This window comes from Lissotriton helveticus, chromosome 7 (assembly GCF_964261635.1).
Source record: "Lissotriton helveticus chromosome 7, aLisHel1.1, whole genome shotgun sequence".
NCBI classification, from domain to species: Eukaryota; Metazoa; Chordata; class Amphibia; order Caudata; family Salamandridae; genus Lissotriton; species Lissotriton helveticus.
The window spans coordinates 329,205,583-329,228,058 of record NC_136068.1 but is presented as its reverse complement, the minus strand read 5'-3'; positions in this window follow the sequence as shown (position 1 = coordinate 329,228,058).

The window sequence follows — 22,476 nt, the reverse complement described above, 5'->3', positions numbered from 1 at the left end:
CGTGGACAGTGGTTTCCTCCTCCAATAGACATCCCGGGCAAAGACGGGTAGACCCTCCCGCCCACCTGCCAGTAGTTGCGTGTAGTGGTAAACTTCCATATCTAAATTGCAAATACAACTTTTTCGCTAATGTTGGTTGTATACAATCTAAGGCCTGTTCAAATTCGTAATGTGATTTAAAATCCAGAAACCTGTAACTGAGGCTCGAGGTGTTTACAGGCCAAAATACTTTCATAAGGTTATATTCTCTTATCGCATTTGCCAAGGTTTTCTTAGGAGTGGCTGGACAGAATACCTTAGGATTGTTCCATAGTTTCTCCATACCAATCGCTGTGAAAAGGTGCCTAACGAATAATAACCAGTGAATGTTAACTGCCCCTAATGTTGCCAAAACCGCTCGTAATTCTTCTATGTAGCTGGACAGTTCAGGGGTGCTCCACAACCTCCGCCAATAGAGAAGTGGGCGAGAGGCGATGGCATCCGCAATTGGACAGATATTTAAATCTAGCCTAAGCTGCACTAATGGTGTGCTTCTCGGCAGTGTCAGAATTTGCCTAATGAAGTTATTTTCAGTTAGTGTATGAGCGTTTGAGGAGGTGTGCCCCCATAGTTCTCCACCATACAAGAATGCAGACCTAGCTTGAACTTTAAATATTTCAATTGGCGGGCTTATAGTTTTTAAAACACAATTTGTCTGGATTTTTAAAATTCCCCCCACTGCTTGTGTTAATTTTAGATTAGCCTTTGCCTTTTGTGGGCCCCACCTCATGTTATCGTTCAAGGATAGCCCTAAGTAATCAAAAACAGGAACCCTTTCCAGCGGTCTACCCTCCATCTTAGGATGTGGGCAATTAGTAGTGCTAGCATTAAAGACCATGTATTTAGTCTTATTAATGTTTATCACAAGGTTCCTTTTTTTGCAGAACATAGAAAATTGGTTTAACACCCGCTGCATGCCCATAGATGACTTTGAGAGCAGCAGGGTGTCGTCCGCAAACATAAGTGCGGGGAATCTTCGGGAGGCCAATTTTGGGAAGTCTATATCCTTGGTGGCAAGGAGTTCTTCTATCAGCCCATTAAGGAAGAAGGAAAAGAGGGTGGGGGCGAGAATGCAGCCCTGCCTAACCCCTTTCACAATCGGAAAAGGGGCCGTCAGTTGACCATTCCTGCCAAACCTAACTCTAGCATATGTTCCTTCGTGTAGACATTTAAGTTGGAAGCATAAATATGGTGGAATTCCCATAGCCAGCAATATACCCCATAGCTGGTTTCGGTCCACCATATCAAATGCTGATTTCAGGTCCACTAAGGTCAGGTATAGACTACCCCCTTCCAGAACGACATGCTTCCAGTACAATAGCTGGAGCCTAAATAGCTGATCTATTGTTGACGTTATGGCCCTGAAGCCCGCTTGTAATGGAGTCAAGATGCTATAGTCACTAATCCAGTCCAGTAAACGCTGTAATAAGACCCTCGCGTAAATTTTCTGTGAAACATCGATAGGGCTTATAGGCCTATAATTAGCTGGTTCCTAAGGGGATCCCTTTTCATAGATGGAACAATCTCTGCTCCAACCCACGTAGGGGGAACGGGTAAGCCCTCTAGAAGTGCGTTAAACAATGCTAGAAGGTAAGGTACCCATACCCCCTGTTCATCTCTATAAAGATCGCCAGGGATCCTGTCTAAGCCCGGCGCTTTGTTCGATTGTAGCTTAGTTACAGCTAATTGAGCCTCTCTGATTGTAAAAGGTGGGGTGCTCCACGTAGGATCTAGAGTTAAGAGACTAAATGGAGGTTCACTTGCCTCAATTTGTAAGATTGAATATAAATCTTTAAAATATGTGCGTCATGCTTCCTCTGATATATTTGGGTCGATGGTAGTCTTGCCCTCTGGTTTCCCTGTGTAGACTAGGTTCCAGAAGGTCCTCCCATCCTTCTCAGCAAGGGCAGACTTAATAGCCTGCCAACGTTCATCTTCCCACTCAGATTTGGCATTGGAAATAGTTTTTTTAAATGCTCGCCTTGCTTCAGCAACACATAACCGGTTGCCCTGTTTGAGAGCCGCAAGGAGGGTGCGCTTTGATTCCCTACATCCCCGGGTAAACCGGGGATTTCTATCATCAATGGGTTTACGCCTTATGGACTTCGAATTATGGAAGAAGTCCGCTAATGTTGCGACAAGTTCCTGGTGGATACCACCCAGATCCTCAGCCACACTGCTAGGGTTTTCCTGCAATCTAATTGCCTTTTCAAGGGTGGGGATTATGCTCCTATAAACTTTTGCCATGTTTTCTTTAAATTGTTTGATGGTAGCCCATCTAACGCGCCTCCCACCCTCTGTTATTCTAATATTACTTCTCGGAGAGCTCGAACCTTGTTCTGGATCATTCGTGCAATGATCCAGCGGAATAATCGGGGGATTATGGTCACCTTCCGTTCTCTGGGCAACACTAAAATCGAGGACGTTGTGCCACAACTCTATGCTAATTAAAAGATAGTCAATTACGGATGTGTGGCCCTGTCCTCTGTAGGTTGGTTGGCCAGGATTATCACTTGCGAAGCGACCATTGCAGGCCCTTAGGGAGAACAAATGGGTAAGGGAAATCATTTGCAATACAAGTGGGGACCAACCTTTTACTGGATAAGTATTTGGGGGTAGAACTGACCAAATTTCATCTTCATCAGTAGTGATCTGTGGGAAGCCATTAAGAGGTTCATAGTGGCAGTTAAAATCTCCACCGATCACGAAGAGAAGATCAACCGGCAGTAAGTTCAACAAAGTTATCGGACATTCCACGGCCACAGAAGTTCCAGCATACCGTACTGGTCGGGAATAGATATTAATAAGTGCCAAATTTTGAAGTTTTTTATGGGTCAGTAAGATACAGGTTAGGTCAGGAGAGTTTGTTTCAACTCTTTTTACCTTGAATCCAAGATGGATCCCTACCCAAGCACACAGACCACCAGAGGGTCTGCCTTTTGGGCCCTTATTAGCAGGTTCATGGAATGTAACAAAGCCCATTCTGTGGACGGGGTCTGTTGCCCAGGTCTCCTGAAGAAGGCAAATCCCATGGAGATCAACAAATTCACACTATTCGGGTACATCTAATTTAGCTGCAATACCCGCGATATTCCAAGACAGTACTTTCAGGCCTCCACTCAGGCCTGCTGCCCCTCTGGCCATACTCAGCCCCAGCCCCGTACTCTCAAATCCACTGGCTGGATAACTGTGCAGACCAGGGATACATATAACTTTTGATGATCTATATGTTTTGCTTGGGGTATCTAATGTATCAATTGGTGACACTTGGGAATGGTAGTCAACCTGTAGCACTGTATCCACTGATGATAATCTTCCTCTTACATTCCCTTCTGTCTTCAAGGTTGTTGAAAGCTCTTTCACCACCACAGTCCCTCCGTTCGTCCTAATCCGTTGTTTCTCTATAGTGGGAAATACTTGTATTAAGGGGGACAATAGTGATGGGGGCACTAGTGGTCAGTCCACCAGGTCTAGTACACTATACCTATTGTTTACTGGGAAGCCTAGCTGGTACTTGTTTCCCCCCAATCCCTCACTATAGCTCCTACTCTCATATTGGGTATGGCATCAGTCTCTTTTCCTAAATAGGGTCTAGCCCAGATAGGGGCAGGTGAAGGATAGAAATAACTTAGATCAAAGGATTCAATTGTCGATTTGGAGCTCCTAAAAGAGCTCTTCCAGACGTGCTCAACTGCCCTAGGGTCTTTAAAGTTAATCACAATGCAGTCCCCATCCCTATCTTGGAGTGGGTTGGGTGGGTTTACGACCCACCCAACCCATTCTTCTAACAAACAAGATTTGGCTTTGCACATTAATTGGAAGAGGTGTATTAGTGTTCAGCCAGTGAATTGATTTATTTTTTAATTCTGTGTATGTTTCAACTCTCTTCTCAATCATTTTAGGGACCCCTACTAAAACGATCACATAAGGAGCACTTTCGGGTGGTAAATCAATATATGGTAGACCTGGCTTAGGGTAGTCAGCCTTAGTTTGCTTCGATTGTTCTCTACCTGGGGTTTTCTGCTTTGGTTCTCCTAGCTGTCGTGACTTTCCTGGTATTTCATCATTACATGGTCGGACCGTTATTGAGTGTTGGGGAGGAGCAACTACAGAGCTAGCCATTGGGTCTGATGGAGAGTTATTAGTTTGAGTGGAATTGGTTAATGAGGGCCCATGTACTTTAGTAATTATCTGTGTTTGCACAGGGTTCGTCATCATATTCTTTATGAAATCCAAATTCAGCCTGGATAGTTCCTCAATTCTCTCCAGTCTTTCTTCTATCAACAACAATCTCCCTTCTAGGGGCTGTAATGTAGACAATATGACCCCGCTCAGTTTTGTCATTAGTGCTTCTTCACCTACGGAGAGTACAGGTAGAGTGGCCCGCCCTTGGCCCGGGCTTCGCCTGGCGCGCGCCCACACGCTTCCCGCGGGACAGAAGTGACGAGGTCCTTTTATCAGGCAGCCATGTGCGGGCATTGTCAGCGGCCCCCTGGGACAGCGAGTCCGTGTGTGGCAGGTAAGTGTGCTCGTAATCTCCCTCAAGCGCTGCGGCTCCCGCGAAGCGGGAGCGGCAAGGTCGTTTTATCAGGCAGCCAGGTGCGAGCGTGGTCAGCGGCCCCCTGGGACAGCGAGTCCGTGTGTGGCAGGTAAGTGTGCTCATAATCTCCCTCGAGCGCTGCGGCTGCCGCGAAGCAGGAGAGGCGAGGTCTTTTTATCAGGCAGCCAGGTGCAGGCGTGGTCAGCTGCCCCCTGGGACAGCGAGTCCGTGTGTGGCAGGTAAGTGTGCTCGTAATCTCCCTTGAGCACTGCGGCGAGGACCTTTTATCAGGCAGCCAGGTGCAGGCATGGTCAGCGGCCCTCTGGGACAGCGAGTGTGTGGCAGGTAAGTGTGCTCGTAATCTCCCTCGAGCGCTGCAAAAAATGACAAAACATGACCCTAGCAGTTATTGCCAGTGTGCTGTGATTGAATTTATGGGCCCAGGTGAGTATGTGGTGTTAGATTACCTGTTGCTGGTAACCCGCTGGATCAGGTGATGGCAAGATTCTGCCATTTGAGCTCTCAATTAAGCCTTTGATTATTTGGGGGAAGGGATTCTTAATTGACCCTTGGACTATAATTCTCAGAAGGCCCCCAAACTATCTGCTTTGTTGCCCCAGAGATCTTAAAGTATGAGCACTTCCTGTTAGAAAATGTTATTGTTCATTTTGAGAAGAAGGGAGATTTGCTCAGCAGGAATCTAGAGAATTAAATGCAAGTGCTATGGCTGATTTAATAAATAAAGGGTACATCTCACAAAGCAGGTCATACGGTAAATCTGCTGTTGTTCAACCTTTGTTCTATCTCTATTCAATCTATTGACCCTATCTTTTGGTCCAACCATTTCCTAATTAAATGTAGGTTCTCAGCCCAAGGCAGGCCCTCTGTCAAATGTGATGCCTCCCCGATCATGATGAGACCATGGAGGAGAGTCAACCTTCAGTCTTTCTCTAACAACTTCGGCCCCCTCATTAAATGAGGTCCTTTCTTTAGAAACAAATGTTAATGCTTCATTTTTTAATATTTTTTAATCATTATGCAACACCCTGGAAAACCTTTATTAAACCTGTTCGAAGGAGGTTGAAATTCAAGCAGGTGTGCCCAGCTTTCATTTATCTACAACTGTTGTATGGGGATTCTATTTGTTTTTCTCCTTAATTTCCTAAAATCTGCAGTGATGCTCAGAGCTTGCCTTGATTAAATGATTGTAGCTATAAGGGCATGTTTCAAGCTACCCCAATGATATGTATAGTCTAGAGGAGACCCCTGGAATTTTCCTTTTAACTTGCTTTTTACTCTTTATGATCTAGGGTATTCGCTCTTTATAATTTATTTCATGTATTGTATGAGATTTCCAGGGTAGCTCTGTCTCCCATGTGACTTTTGTATAAATATTTTATCCTTTTTATCATCATTTATGGTTTTTTAAGGGTACTTTTATAGTTTCATATGTGAAAACCGAATAAAGTTTGTTTGATTGATTGATAATGCTTTAGTGATAGCAATAGTTGAGGCATTTAATAGACGCGCTCCACAGAAATTGAGAAAGTTGCTGAGATCTTCCCTGTCTGAGAAGTGGTATATTAGCGAACTTAGAATAGAGAACAAAGGGGCATATTATCAAGTAAGGGGGTTACATTATCGCCGCTTTTATCGGCAGGAAACTGCCGATAAAGCGGCGATAATGGGCTTGATAATATGCTCTATGAATTTCAATCGAAGCCCATGTTAGATGTCTTCACATCTAACATGGGCTTCGATTGGAATTCATAGAGCATATTATCAAGCCCATTATCGCCGCTTTATCTGCAATTTCCTGCTGATAAAAGCGGCGATAATGTAACGCCCTTACTTGATAATATGCCCCAAAGAGTGCAAAGCCTTGGAGCATCTCCGAATGCCCGACAGATCATATGGATTTTCGAGCTGCATTGAAGCTTCCAAACGAAAACTTAGATAAGCCAAAAATTACACTTTGTGAGGAGATTAGAGAAGAATAGCCAATCATCAAAAGAGGTATTTAAGATATTTAAATAATTTTCCCTCCCTGTATCCTTAAGTAAATATTCCTGCCTCAATACAGCATTGTGCAGAGTTGGCTGAGTTTTTTAATGATAAGATGACTAAGATCTATTCACCATTTGGGAACCAGCTCCCTGTGGAGGAGTCTTTCTGTAAAATGGCTAACCCACATTCTGGTACGCCCACTTATTGGGCCAAATTCCTGGATCTTATACCGGAAATGGTGAAAAAACACATGAAAGAGGAAAAATTGGGCTCACCGCTGAACCTTTGCCTCATTTTATCTTTGTAAGCCCATATATCACTTCGCCATTCAAATTTCTTTGAAAAACACTGATTATCCATCTATTTTGAAATATGCCATAGTGCTGCCACTAAAGAAGAAAGTCGGAGTAGATATTGCTGTGCTTTCCAAGTGCCACATTATTTCATTCTTATCATACAAGGCTAAACGTCAGGAATGGTTAGCTAATGCTCTGCTCTCTTAGTTCTTGAAGAATAATAACATTTTTGATATGACTCAAACAGGGTTTGGAGCTAATAATAGCAAGGAATCTACTCTGTTGGGCAGGTCAAGGGCAGATCAAGATAAGGTGGTAGCCTTGATCGTATTAGATCTTTCTGTGGCATCCAAAACAGTCTACAACTCACAGCTAATTCACAGGCAGCACAAAGTCTGTTTAACTGACTCTGTTCAAAGGCACTCTGCACTTGTCCAACCTCAGACGTTCCACAAGGGTCATCTCTTAAACTTTCACTGTTTAACATCTGTGCTGCTCCACTTGTGATCATTGTTAAGCCCTGTGGCTTCGAGTCACATTTATATGCTGATGACACCCATTTTATTTTCTCTGTTGATTAGAGTAAGTCATAAGCCCATGGGAATCAAGTCGGCTGTCTATCCGATGTGGCTAGCTGGATTCAGTTTCACTGCTTGAAACTGAATTCAGAAAAAACTGAAATCATGTGCCGCATCGCTGGAGGTGCGTGAGGGAGACTTGCCGCACAACAGGGACTTCGGATCCCAAGAGCCACTCTTGCAGCGACACCTGAAGCCCATCAGCCCCTCCCGCCAGCCGCTACTAAACACCTTGCGACACCCACTGCACAGGTGCCACATCGCTGGAGGCGCATGAGGGAAACTTGCTGCACAACAGGGACTTCGGATCCCAGGAGCCACTTTTGCAGCCACACCTGAAGCCCATCAGCCCCTCCCGCCTGCCGCTACTAAATGCCTCGCGGCACGCGCGCGCGCACGCCGGGCGGAGCCCAGTCCGAGGGTGGGCCCGTTTGAGCCCGTTAGAGACTGGAGGAGGCTGGGCTGGGCCTCCTCTCTAACACCTGCAGACTTAAGGTTAGTTACTAGCCACATTATTGACACTACGAACTACAGATTTTAAATCTTAAATATTGTACTTAAATTGGTTATAATGCCTGGGCGTGAGGGGAAGGGTAGGAAAGCTGCTACCGGTGGGCATGTAGTTTGGACTCTGGACCAGTTCATTACTAGGGCTACCTCTGTGCTGGCCCACAAAATTGCCTTAACAGAGCGTCGTGTTTCTCAGGAACTTGAATTTGCAAAACACTCATCTTTGGGTGATCTGATTCTGGCACGAACACCAGAAAAAGCCAACCACAAGACCATAGCCTCCGGAGCCCCATGCTCAAGTGGTAATCCTTTGTTGCAAAAGGAGGTGTGTGGTTTGAGTGACGGAGTGCTTGACCAGCATAGTGGAACTGTACGCAGGAACATACGGGCCACCTCCACTGACAAACAAGCAACCATTAGCGTACCAGTGGGGGTAATCGAGAAAGGCCTGTCCCATAAACCAGCTCAGAATCCAGGGGCAATCCCAAAGAGGAAGCGAGGAGGGGGCCCACTGAGGGGAAAAAAGCTGAAAATCCCTAAATTGAACAAACATGGAGATTCATCTGGTGTCAACTCTCCAAGCCCGGGCCTAACCGCATGTGGACACATCCTCTGCTCTCCCCTCACCAATGGCCCCCCTCACTGGCATGCCATTACTAAATGATGTTTTTTTGCTAAAGATTGTGGTCTTATTACCTCTTCTCTACAACCCCTATTTGAGAGGCTTACAGCAATTGAGGAAAGGCTGGTGAAATTTGAAAACTCTATGACGACTAACCTAGATGGCATCCAGAAGATCATCTCAGCAAATGGACAGGTTAGGAAGTCAATAACTGATGGATGTAGAGACTCTGGTGACAGAAACTGGACTATTGATATTCAGGCCCCAGAACCAAAGGAATTAATGGAAGGTATATAATGTGGGAATACTATAACCGGCCCCATTTCTGACAATGTCAGAATACCTATGGTAAATCGAGACTCCATTAGGGTGGTAAAAATCAACATCAATTATTGAAAGTGGGTTCGGTGACAATGACACAGGGGGGCATAAAGGGATCTAATAATCATGCGAAGACATTAGCACATATTGACTTGCCCCCTGAGTCAGTACCCTTTGCGGTTGTTTTGGCAGGGGTCCCGGGTCTAGCCGAGGGTACTTCTGAATCTTACCAAGAGTTAAAGAACAAAATTATCCACTGGCTGAATATAAATACACCACTCCCTCCAAATGTACGTAGCCAAACTTTGTTTGCCTGTAGAGTAAGTTGGGTAGGGTGGAGGAAGAAAGACATCCCAGGTAATTGCATAGTAGTTAATTTTGGGGATAGGCGGGCAGTCTCTCATATTTGTGAGGGACCGCGCCAAAATTTGAGAACATCTATCCGGGCGCGCGATCTTAGTTTTTTTACACTACTATGCCAAATGAGGAGCTGCATGGGTATCAGCAAAGGATGGGGGCCGGGCAACCTTTACGTGGAAACTCCACCAATAGCACTGGGTTGGTTGACTCGGTCTTTGTTTATAACATCCCAGTAAGAAACAGATATAATGCCCTGGATATGGTTGACTGACTAGTGCCAAACTGTTGATCACCCCCCACTTCCTTCAATTATTTGGGTGACTCTACATTAGGCCCGGGGGTTGCTCCCCGGGACAATTGTTAGTGCGTAGGGGTGATTTGGGGTGTGAAGAAAGTAAGAGGAAAAGCACCCCTGATCCACGGGAGGATGTGGATAATGTGGTAGCCGGCTCCTTAACCAATAGTGCAACGACTGTTGAGGAGGGCCCTCACTCTCAAACCCCCATGATTATTATCAATAATCCGGGAATGACAGAAAATCTGCATGGGCGAGAAGTAGAGATGAATTTTGAGGGGGAAGCAAGTTTAAATGGTCTTAAGGTTATCTCATGGAACATAGCAGGACTGTTGGGTAAACTAGAGCAGTTGGATTGGGGCAATATTGTGGATGTTCACAAGATTTTCCTCTTTCAGGAAACCTGGGCTGTAAAACCCCTACACAGAGTTGGCTTTGTAACATATAGTGAGCCAGCAGTGAAAGGCGCAAGAGGCAGACTATCAGGGGGCCTATGCATATGGGTGGGTACACATCTAGGGTACACTGGGAAGCGTATAGATACCCACACCGGACATTCTTTGCATTCTCCTCTCCAATGTTGACCTTCCCAATTTTGCCGTCATTAATGTCTATTCTAGGCCAGTTAAATATGGGTATCCATCGCCAACTTTGTATCATTTGGCGGTCCTACTTGCTACTCTTTCAGGGAAAGCATTCTTTATAATAGGTGGCGACTTCAATTGCCACTTTGAACCCCTTAATGGGATGACACTATCGATTACATCTGAGGAGGATGCAACACTATCAATCCCGGCTCCTAATGCTTACCCAATAAAGGGATGGACCCCTTTGGTCCTCCAAATGATCTCTCTAACACTTACATATTCGCTGAGGGCCTGTAATGGCCGGTTTGCTGATGATAATCTGGGTCACTTCACCTATAATAAACCAGCCCAGGAATCTATAATAGACTACATTTAAATTAATACTGAAATGTGGCATAAAGCACTAAAGTTGTGTGTCTTTCCACGGGCAAAAAGTGACCATAACCCCTTGGTCCTGACACTGGAACCACATGTGCTAGAATTGGGCCAAGCTCTGGAACACAACCAACATGATAACCTAAGAGTGGTAGAGGGAGGACGACGCATCCGTTGGGGTGTAATATCCCAGTCCCAAGATACGATCGCGGAAATGTGCTCAAGTGTTATTCCAATGCTGCAAAAGGCAAGCCTTCTCACAGGCATTGGAACGTGTGAGGACTATAATCTAGAGTTGGGCATCAGGACTTGGTTGCAACTCTCGCAGCCTTTTTCTATAGCAATAAACCAATTGAGAGTAAACGATTAAGAGGAAAAAGTCCTTGGTTCAATTCGGCATGCAGAGACGCGAAAAGAGCGCTCCTGACATGCCTCAAAGAGGGTGATGGGACAAGTATTAGGGAAAGTAGGTCTTTTTTTTAAACAAATGATTTTACATGCGAAAACAGAATGGGAAATGGAAAGATGGCAGGCAATAAAAAATGCTTTAGACCACAAAAATACTAGAGGCTTCTGGAACTTAGTCCATACTGTTGAAGGCAAGACTACCATTGAGCCCAATATCAGTGAGGTAGCCTGGCGTCTTCATTTTAAAGATTGGGAATAAATTTAATGCCCGAACCTCAGCCTTCCATAGGGATGCGCCGATCTGTACCTTGGCCGAGGTATCTGCTGCAATTGCGAAGGTACTACTAAATAAGGCCCCTGGGCTAGGTAGAATCCCCGGGGAAATGTACAGAAGCGAACAGACAGTGTGGGCCACATACCTTCAACTACTCTTTAATGCGAGCCTGAATGGATTGTCCCCCCCCCACATGGGCTGGGGCAGAGATCATCCCAATTTTCAAAAAAGGGTCTCCAATTGACCCTGTAAATTACAGGCCTATTAGTCTCATCGATGTGTCCAAAAAAATATATGCCAGAGTCCTATTGGCCAGACTCCACAAATGGATGGAGGATCATGAAATCTTAACTCCCCTTCGAGCTGGGTTTAGAAGCAAAACATCGACTATAGACCAGTTGTTTAGATTACAACTGATATATTGGAAGCATATAGTCATTGAGGGTGGAACTTTGTATCCCACTTTCGTGGATTTAAAATCTGCCTTTGATATGGTGGACCGCGATCAGCTGTGGGGCATCCTGTTAGATATGGGACCTCACCGTATTTATGCCACCAGCTCAGTCGTCTCCACGAGGGATCCTTTGCAAGGGTCAGGTTCTGCAAGAATGGCAAACTGACATCTCCTTTCCATGTAGAAAAGGGGGTGAGACAGGGTTGTGTGCTCGCACCAACCCTTTTCTCCATCTTTCTCAATGGGCTGATTGAAGACCTTCTTGCTGTTAAAGATAGTGACCCCCCAAAACTGGCGAACCGCAAATTTCCTGCATTAATGTTTGCGGACGACACCCTGCTCCTCTCAAAATCACCAATGGGGATGCAGCGTGTCCTTGAGGGATTTAGTCAGTTTTGCAAGAAGAGGAATCTGGTGGTTAAGATCACTAAGACAAAATAATGGTCTTTAACGTGAATTCCATCAATTGCCCATACCCCATAATGGATGGCAGCCCTCTAGATAGGGTTTCTGTCTTTGATTATTTAGGACTTACTTTAAACGATAACATGGGGTGGGACTCACAAATTAATAAGGCTAATTTAAAATTGACACAGGCCATTGGAGGGATTCTAAAACTCCACAAAACGTCGTCTCTAAAGGCTATAAGTCCGCCATTAGACATTTTTAAATTACAAGCGAGGGGATCTACTTTATACGGGGCAGACCTGTGGGGGCACTGCGCAGCGAATGTCCTCACAGAAACTGAAAATAGTTTTATGAGACAGATTTTAAGCCTACCTAAAAATACACCCCTTGTACCGCTAAGAATGGATCTGTGTTTTTGCCCCTTAGCGGATCTAATATCGTCGCGTCCACTGATGTACTGGCGACGTCTTTGGAGCACCCAAGAACTGGTCCATTATAGGGATGAACTAAAAGCGGTACTGTCTGCATTGGGGGCGGGCAGAATCCCCCGGCTGGTTTTTTATTAGGGACACATTTAGAGCAATGGGCAGGGAAGATCTATGGACAACACCTGAAATATCATGTGCGGAAGTTTCTAAAAAGTCCTTATCATGCTCTGTGAAGGAATATAATTTGATACACATCATACAGACGGCTGACCCTTCTAGCCTAACCAATGGGTACCTCGATTTCAAGTGCCAATATAAGTTTGAACAGGTGATAGACACAATGCAACCAGTTTTAGTAAACAAATGTTATCTTCAATTTAGATATGGGACCCTCCCCTTCCACTTAACGCCCGAACATATAGGTGGGCAGGCAGTGTAGGCCGCCATTGCCCTGGGTGTTTAGTGGAGGAAGAAACCGTGATCCACGTGGTTTTTTCTGTCCGTCGTATAAGAGCCCCCGATCTAAGTGGGTGATCCAACTTTGCAGAAACCTGGGCATTAGAAATTATATAGAATTCTATAGGATTTTCAAAACAGACACTGACCCGTTTTTTGCTGTTGTGATCTCAAATTTTTTGTTCGCAATCTGGTCCAAGCGTAGGTATCTTCTCAACAGCTGCAATGCAAGTTCATAACATCTGAAGTTTACCAACCCTTGTGTTAGAACCACGCGAGATCCATGGTAAATGTCTAGATACTTGTTGATCAAAAGGATTGAAATTCATTATATGGCTGTTAGTTGCCCGCGGGCATTAGTGTTCTTTTAATATGAAATCTTTTTATTGGTTTTAATACTCAGATAATAAATTGTATTTTTAAGGTATTTATACAGTTCCCATATTGATGAACATCTACTGGCCTACCTCCCTAAAAGTGAGCCCACATTTGTTTGTGTACTATGTATCCTTGCATCTGTGAATGGACGACTCTTCTTGTTTTTTTTTTAACAGGCTGCCAAAACTGTAATGTTCTGTTATTATGTACTTTTATCGCTGTAATAACCTGAAATAAAGTTTAATGAATGAATGAATGAAATCATGTTGTTTGGAGGAGCAGATAACACGTCGAATGACGTATGGTGGCCTGACTCTCTTGGCATTGCTCCTATACCTAAGAGAGTGACTAAGAATTTGGAATTTATGTTAGATGACTCTCTTTCATTGTAAGATCAGATGAATTTGGTGTGTGGGAGATGTTTTTGACTCCTAAGCATGCTGAGAAAGTTATTATTATTTTTTTTTAAACTTTGTTTATTGAGTTTTCACAGTATAAAATAGACAGCAGTTATCAACATACATTTTGTACAACGCATCAAATCTCCAGCTGTATTACAATATTAACAGCAAACGTAACAGTAGGTACCGCATTTAACAACCTTGCTTTATGATGATCTGCAGAAAGGTGGGGAGAGGTAAGCACATAGTACATGTCGGACACCAGTAAACTCTAGAGGTCTAGTAAAATTACAACCATGTTGGTCTGATGGGTCAGGTGACTAGAAGGACTAAGCAAGAGAACACAGTTATGAGGCACACGCAGCAGCAGGGCCCTGATATAGTCTATATGTGGTTACAAACTCACAGAGCTCGGTCCATAAAGACCAGGAATGGCTGTCCAATCCTCCTTCACCCCCCCCCTCTAGTGTGATCCATCGGGAGAGTCCAGATGTGTCGAGTCAATGGGAGTATGTGCCCTGTTGTTGGACCACTGTATAAACGGTTCCCAAATGTACTTAGGCCGAGAGGGTGGCGGCGTATATATAGGGGGGTTTACCCAAACATAGTCACTGGGACCTGGGTTATATAGGTACTGAGAAGAAGGGGTCCCAGCGTGAGTGTAACAAAGTTTAAGCAATTCAAAATAATTTTTACAGAGACAATAAATGCGTCCACATTGTTTTATTCACAATGGGACTAGGTATATTGAATATACTGAACATTGATTACATATCATAATCGGTTGTACAGTGCCCCAGGAGGGAGGAGGAAGTGATTGGGTGAGGATAGTGTGATGGAAGGGAATTAGTGACAGTAAAATCAGCCAATTATCAAAAATGCATTGGTGAGTTAATTTCTATACAAAAAACATAGGACCATTGGTTAAATGCATAAATCAAAGAATATCATACTCCACAAAGTACATTAAATGTAAAATTATTGGCGTGAAGTTGACGACCAAAAGGCTATTGTCGACGTTTCGACCCTCGGAAAATTTCAGGGATTAGTGGTGCCCTTGCTGTGGGGTCTTCATCAGGACAGGGTGCGGGGCAGACAACCTGAGGTGTCAGATAGATTTGCACAGGGTCTGAGAGTATTGTATTGTTAGCACAAGGGATCACTCCGAGGTGTCCAGATTGTAGATTGCATTGGCACAAGGTCCGGCAGTGTTAGTCATTGCTCAGAGGGTCGTTCAGTGGTATCCGGAGTTGAGGTTTGGTAACCACCAGGTCCGCGGGTATTTTTGGATCCCTCCGTGGTACCTTCAGCCGATTAAATCTAGCATAGAACGCCGCTCGTGTTTGCAAGAGGGTGACGGCAGCAGCTCCCAAAACACCCCCAATTGAGTGTGTCCGTAGGTGACATCCGATAGCCATTCCGCAAAGGCGGGTACTTTCTTCCTGCCCCATTTAAGTGCAATTTGTCTACGCGCATAGAGCAGAAGGCGAGCATGCAATTTTCGCCGCCGAGGTATGGTAGGCTGCACTAGTCCCAAGATACCCAAGTGTGGTGATGGCTCATCATCGCACCCTATGATCTGATTCACTGCCAAAAAGATGTCCTCCCAGTAGTGTGTAAGAGCATGACAGACCCACGCCATGTGCAAAAACGAGGCATGCGCATGTCCGCATTTCCAGCAGCGTTCATCCTCCCGCAACCCCATTCTATAAAGACTGATAGGGGTTCTATAATAGCGATGGAGAAATTTAAAATGCACAAGCTTAAGTTTGTAATTGGGGGACAGTTCCGTCAATTGTTTACAGCAGTAACTCCACTGCTCTTCAGACAGGGGGGGTCCAATTCAGCGTTCCAAAGTTAGAATGATTTGGCTCGTGTGATTGGGTTCTGTTCTTGCATGGCAATTTATATCCTAGTAACTAGCTTCTTATTGGGATGCCCTGGCCAGTACAGCTTCAAGTGCTTGTAACGTCGTCGGAGCCTCAGGGAAACCCTCCCACAACGTACGACGGGCCGCCTTTAATTTATGATAGGCGAATTGTACCGCAAAAGGGGTAATCTGTTCATCCGTGTCTGCCGATAGTGACCTGAAGGTTCCATCTGGATATAAATCCGCAAAAATTATTAGCTGTGACCCACCAATCTCCAACAACCTGCCACCCAGCTCCAGGCATGGTAACATGGGGTTGTCCCGCAATGGTATAGAGGGGGCATACATTATTGGGACATCGGCATGCCTTTGGAGTTCCCTCCAGACCCATCGCAACAGGTCAGCAGTATCAACGTCTTGTCGGGGCCATGATGACTTTTTATACAGGGCCACTTTTAAAGGGGTAGGTGCTACCGCGTCCATCTCCACCGCGACGTGTGGCTGATACGGAGTGGGAAACACCCAGAAGTGAAGAAATTGAGCCTGTGCGCATAGCGCGTATAGTGGCATGTCCGGAGCTCCGAATCCACCCTGGTGAAGTGGGAGCGTCAGCAGATCCCAGGAGGCCCTAGCCTGTCCACCAGCCCATACCAATGACAGCATCTGTTTCCGTTGAGTTTTATGAAAATGCTGGGTAAGGGGAATGGGTACATTAGTTAACAAGTACAAGAATTTGGGCAATATCACCATTTTCAACACTGCTATTCTCCCCGTTATGGACAGTGGCAGTGCGGACCATATGGCCACCTTAGATTCCAGCCAATCCGTAGCCCTTCCAAAGTTTAGGTTTCAAATGTCTTGCAGACTGCGACTCAGCCACACTCCCAGGTATTTCACCTCCCCAGCCTCCCACCGTAATGGGTATTCCGAATGTACTTCAGAAGTACCCTCAGTAAGCGGAAAAATCACCGATTTTTTCCAATTCATGGTGATTCCAGAGATGCCCCCGAAACGAATAAAATCACGAAGCACCGGGTCAAGATTTTCTGATGGGTTCAGGATATATAGCATGATGTTATCGGCGTACACGGAAATCAGAAGGCTTCTAGAGCTGAACCCAATTCCCCGGGCCGTGTGATGCTGCCTAATCCTGGCCGCAAGCGGTTCCATCGCAATCGCGAATAGGAGGGGTGAAAGGGGACAGCCCTGTCTCGTTCCCCTGGTTATGGAAAAGCAATCAGAGATCAGGCCACTCACACGCACACGTGCCTGCGGTTGTTCATAGAGCAGCTTTATGCGAGTTATGAATAAGGGGCTGAAACCCATGCGGACAAGGATTCGAAAAAGGTAAGGCCATTCCAGCGAATCGAGCGCCTTCGTGGCGTCCAAAAAATCAGCGGCCGCTTTCTTGCTAGGGTGCAAATAATGGAGAACAGAGAATAGTGTTCACAAGTTGTGAGATGTCGCACGTCCAGGGATAAACCCGGACTGGTCCGGGAGAGCCACCATTGGCAGTAAAGGCTGTAAACGATTGGCTAGAAGTTTGGCATAAATTTTCACGTCCACATTTATCAATGAGAGTGGGCGATACGAATCGAGTTCTTGTTTGTCTTTATCTGGTTTGAGCAAGGTTATTATGAGCGCCTCGCGCATTGAGGGGGGAAGGGTTCCAGTTTCCAGAGCTTCATTATATACTGCCAGTAAACGGGGGGCAAGTTCTTCGCTATACGTTTTATAAAAGGATGTTGTCAGGCCATCAGGACCGGGAGCCTTACTCAGCGGTAGGCTCTTGACCACCTGCTTCACATCTTCAATTGTTATGGGTAAGTCCATATATCGCCTGTGCACGTCACTAAACCAAACAAGCGCTATAGAGTCTAGAAATTCCTGTAGGTTTTCGGAATGGACAGATTGGGTGGCCATGTATAAAGACGTGTAGAAAGCTACAAATTCCCGTAGGACCTCCTCCTGTCCCGTAACCACCACTCCTCCCGGTGTGCGAATTGTGTGAATGAATGTGTTGGAGTTAGAGCGCCTTAGCAAGAGTCCGCCCCGGCCTGTCACCCTCCCCATAGCGTCTGGCTTCGGCATGGTTCCCCAGGAATTTCAGCTCTCTCTGGGCCTCCTCAGCAAACTCAAGCAGCTTGCTTTTCAGCTCGGCCGCCAGAGCAGGGCTTGCCTCTGAACAGAAACTCCTCTCTAGGACCTTGATCTGGTGCTCCAGCTGTGACAGAGTACCCCTCAGTGTCTTTAGGACCCCTGCCTGTCGGGCTATACATTTCCCACGAATCACCACCTTAAAGGCATCCCATAAAATGGCCGCCGATTGGACCGTACCGGTATTTAGGTCAAAGTACTCAAGCACGTCTTTTCTGATTTCCTCTTTAAATGCCTCGTCAAACAGCGCCTGAGGAGGCAATCTCCAGCTGAATGCACGTGTTGGCGCAGCAGGTGGCGACAATGTGATTAAACAGGGGGCATGATCAGATAGGGAGCGTGCAAGGTGAGAAGTGTGTGTCACCCAGGAGGCAAAGTTAGGGGATAACAGCCAGAAATCCAGGCGTGACCATGCTGCATGTTGTGCTGTAATGCAAGTACCCTCCCGCAGTGCTAGGCACCTCTCCCCCCAAATATCCACCAGTGCCCCCTCAGAAATCAGGTCACGCAGAGCCGCCCCTGCTTGAGGATGTAATGGGTGAGGTGAGCCCTGTCTATCTAGGTGGTCACTCAGCACTGCGTTGAAATCGCCTCCCCAAATTATAGAGTCACATTGTGTCGCTACAATTCGAGCCCATACATCCCTAAAGAACCCCGGGGAGTCAACATTCGGCCCATATATAGCCACCAGGACAACTGGTCTTTCCCCCAAGAGGCCATGTAGGACTATATACCTTCCCTCCTGATCTATGTGAACTGCTATGTCCTTCCAATCTAGATTTCTGCATATCAATATGGCCACCCCACGTGCGTAATTTGAATAAATAGCAGAATGTATTGTCGCCCATTGTGCATGCTTGAGTCTAGGAGATGGTGTAACATTGAGATGCGTTTCCTGTATAAAGCAAATGTCAATTTTGTGCCTGGTCAAATAAGCATGCACAAGTCTGGCTTTCCTGTTATCATTCAGACTCCTAATATTCCAAGTTAACACATTAACCTTCACTTGTTGTACGTCAGCAGAAAGATCATGTTAACATTTTTTGCATTGCTCCCCAAAATAATCTGGTACTTTAAACTTGATATCAGAAGAAGCAGAGGTATCGCGGTCCATAACAAAGAAACCAAACTCGCCGTACACCACCCCCCACCCACTCCAACCCCCCAACCAGGTTGTGTGAAACTCCCCCCCATGCCCACTAGTAAAGCGGGCTAGCATGAACAAAGGGAACTTTCCCTTGAGGGCGAGGGTACAGCGGCATACACCCCCGTTTGCACAGGGTGGTTGAGGGCTAAATCAGACGCCCTTACGTAAAGGCGCGGCCAGGCCACCCACCGAGACCCAGAATGACAATAACATTAAGCCACCCTCCATGGTAGCAGTACATAGGTATCCAATAAGCACATTCAATGAAACAGAGTGTCAGTGAACGCATCATCAACATTATAGTTGCGACATCATGAGTGAAAGTAACAAAGCGTATGAAAAGGAACAGCGGTTAACAGCAGAGTAATACATAGTGTAAGAAATAGCAATCAATCGTTATCACTAAGCCGATCGGCTTGCAATTCTGACCCATCTCTATGTTTCTTTGACTGAGGCCCACATATATGTTTGGCAAATTTAAGTGCAGATTTTGCATCTGCAAAGAAGTGGGCTGTACCATCGTGAGACACCTTAAGTTTTGCTGGATAGAGTAAAGAATATGGGATCTGCGCCTGCAGCAATAATCTTTTTGCCGGGAGGAACTCACGGCGCGCAGCATGCACTGCTGGTGTAAAATCGGGATAGAACGAGAGAGTGTTCCCTTTATGTATAATGCGACCCCGTTCTCTTGACAGTCTTAAGATGGGGTCTCTATCTTGATAGTTCAGGATTTTAGCAAGGATGGGTCTGGGTGTGCCCCCAACTGGCGGCTTTGGGCCTAATGCCTTGTGTGCTCTTTCCACTGCGAAGACCTGAGATAGGTGCAGGTCAATAAGTTCGTGGAGCAAAACTGAAATAAAGATCTCCATCCTGGGCATGGCTGTGGTCTCCGGAATCCCCGTGAGTCTTATGTTGTTTCTCCTGGAGCGCGCTTCAAGGTCATCGTTCTTTGCCCTTATGACCGTTAGGAGTTTGTCCATATTTAGGAGTTGCTCCTTCGTTTCTTTTTGGAATTCATGAAACTCGACTTGTTCATTTTCCAATCCATCCAGGTGCGTTTTGTGCGTTGTGACCTGCGTTTTCACTGTTTCTAGTTGCGAGGTCAAAGTGTCTAGCTTCGTATCTATGTTTCGGAGGCTGGAACGCATTTCAAGCATGAGCGAATGCAGGTCACTCTCTCCATCTTCCGACATGGCCTCACCTCCCGCCGCACCTTGAGCGCCCGGGTCCTGGTCAGGTTGATTGTTCGGTTTTTATTATCAAGCGTAAGTTTGGGTTGCTTTGCATCCGACCTGTCCATGACGGTCACCAGATATTATTCCCAAGTCCTGTACGTGAATGGCACCGTGCGTCTTGGGATGGTAGGTCCGGGTCCCGGGGCGTCAACCCGCCACTCCCGACCACAGCAGGAATGCGCCCAAATCCGCAGAGCCGTCGCAGTGAGGGGATGTAAGACCTTAAGGCATCTGTAAGCAACAACCTACCATATGGCCGGACAGTGTGCACTATAACTGCCCCAAGATTTCAGGTGGGCATAACCTGTCCAATGCCCCCAGATCTGTACTAACTGTAGCGTTCAGTGCCTGACAGTGCCCCTGGTGTAGCCTGGTCACACAGTTCGTGTAATCAGCTCCGTATCCGCAGCCTCCTCCAGGGGTCTCTCCTTCACGAGCCTGGGCCGTAGCCGAACACACCGAAGTCAGCAGCACCCACACCCAAAATGGCGGCCACTTATAATGTGCATGATCTGTAATACATCTGCACGCAGCAAAACATAATCCCAGAAGTGAGGGAAACACTCTCAGCAACAAGAGAGGTAGGGCTTAGGGGCATCGCAGTGAGTCCTCACAAGCAGTCCCGTTGCAGAAATCAAACTCCTCTGTGGTATCCTGCGGTAATCAGTATGCAGTGCAAGGAGAAAAGTTATCGTGTCGGCCCAGGGGGGATACACATGTGTGCCACCTACACCTTCCCACAGTTCACAGGTACAACAATGGGGAAGAGTGTAATCTGCTCCGCAATGTCCCGGTGTCCGCTGCTCCGTCCGCCTAATGCATGAGGAATGGCAAACCGGCGCTCCCAGACGGCCACTCGCGCAGCAGCTCTGGGCTCCCTCCCACGGCAGAACTCCGGGTGCAGGCAGAATCCGGATCTCACAGAGGGCCGTCTCAGCAGTCACTCATCAGCCTCAGCAAAGAAGTGCAGAAGTCACGAGTGAGTCCGGTCTCGGCAGCGCACCGCAGCTCGCAGGGGCAAGTCAACGTCACCACTTAGGGCCTGCCCCGCACCGGGGTAGGTTTGCTGTTCACCCCTGGGGCCCTGGTTCTCTCCAGCAGATCGCCGTCTGACCTCTGCACCGCCTCCGGATTCAAGGTAATGTGTTGGTCACTCACAGTTATCCCAGGCACCCAGACTGGACGCCCGTGGGCCCAAAGGTCTCCGCAGTTAGCGTTGCCAGCCGCACCCTCACAGCAGCGCTAGTTAGCAGGATAAGTACAGGATTGTGTCCTCAACCGGCGGAGCTCGCTTAGGCAGCGGCCATTTCGCAGCCCTGCAAGCCACGCCCCCATGCTGAGAAAGTTATTTAATTGGATCCTGACAGCATGGCGTACGACTAACATCCAGGCATTGATTATGTTTATGCGAAGGAATGGTCGGTTATTTATTTAATCATCTGCAACTCATACAGAGTGAGGCAATCAGATTGATCTGCACCAGCTTCAAAAGAAGCTCAGCCTCGGCCTGCCTCAATTCATTGCAATGTTAAAGTTACTCTACTATGTCCATAAGTCACTTCATAAGTCTGGGCCAGTTATATATTGTATGGCAGATTTGTATTCTACAAACTGACAGGAGCACTGCACTCTTCATGTCAAGCCTTGATTTGTAGCAAACTAATTAAGAAAGCCAGAATAGGTGGCCGCTCCTTTAGTCATTTAGCAGCATTCCATTGGAGTGCCCTACCTTTGGAAATTCACCTCAGGGAGATTGCCTTGCATTCAGAAAAAGCTTGAAGACCTAGCTATTCCCCCTTCAGTGGTATTGAGCTTGTAGAGTTGGTGTTTTGGTCACACGCCTGTATATCTCCCTGGGGGGGATGGCTGTGCTTCATTAATACTTTAAGATAAAAATAGTCAAATAGTCAACCATGCAAACCAAGTGTAACCTGGGGCCAGTTCTGCTGTCCGATTCCTTGGTGCATCCCAGCCACCACCACAGGGGAATTTTTTGTGCAGGAGTATGGCCACAACCCTAGAGCCCTTGGTGTGTCCCACGTGATTGGCCTGGTCATAGTCAAACTCACATAAAAATGAGTAGGATGCTAGGAAGATTGGTCTCCTGCAGCATCAAGACTGCAGGGCCAGTTCTTTTGGCATACCAGAGGACTGTTTTATGCTTCATCTAATCCAGCAGGCCATTCAGATTCCATGTCAGTACTTGGAAAGTAGTCATTCAGATGAGAAGGTGGTCTAGAACCAGGGTCATGGTTTTGTGTCCTCAGACATCTGCCCACCAAGGTGCTCTGGGTGTAGGGCATTGGTGGATGAGTGTGCTTTCTGGTTTG